The sequence below is a fragment of the Nestor notabilis genome, unplaced genomic scaffold (genome assembly GCF_000696875.1).
Source record: "Nestor notabilis isolate BGI_N333 unplaced genomic scaffold, ASM69687v1 scaffold24225, whole genome shotgun sequence".
Taxonomy (NCBI): Eukaryota; Metazoa; Chordata; class Aves; order Psittaciformes; family Psittacidae; genus Nestor; species Nestor notabilis.
In genome coordinates this window covers 511-900 of record NW_009930936.1, presented here as the reverse complement: position 1 = coordinate 900, position 390 = coordinate 511, and positions in this window count along the sequence as shown.

The window sequence follows — 390 nt, the reverse complement described above, 5'->3', positions numbered from 1 at the left end:
GCCAGGCTCCATGCCCATCCCACCACAGGCCACCCCTGTAGGGCACACCCAGCACTTCCAGGGCAGCTCAACGTGGAGAGAGAGAGAAAAGGAGAGACAGGCAGAGGCTGGCCGGTCCTTCCGCCAAGGCTGCTCTGGCATGTTATGGGCAGGGATTAAAGTGCATAGAGGCAAAGGCAGAGTCCAAGGACCAGAGGGAGGAAAACGCTCTGGGGGAGCCCAGGCCAGCTCCCGGTGGAGGGGTATCCCCCAAAAAAGGCCACTTGAGCTGCACAGAGAAGGAGAGAAGGAGCAAGAGAGAAAGAGATAAGGGGAGTCGGTGGCAGCTCAGTGGGAGGCATAGGACAAAACAGATACAGAGCCAGGGTGGATGTGGCTGTGGAGCCACCC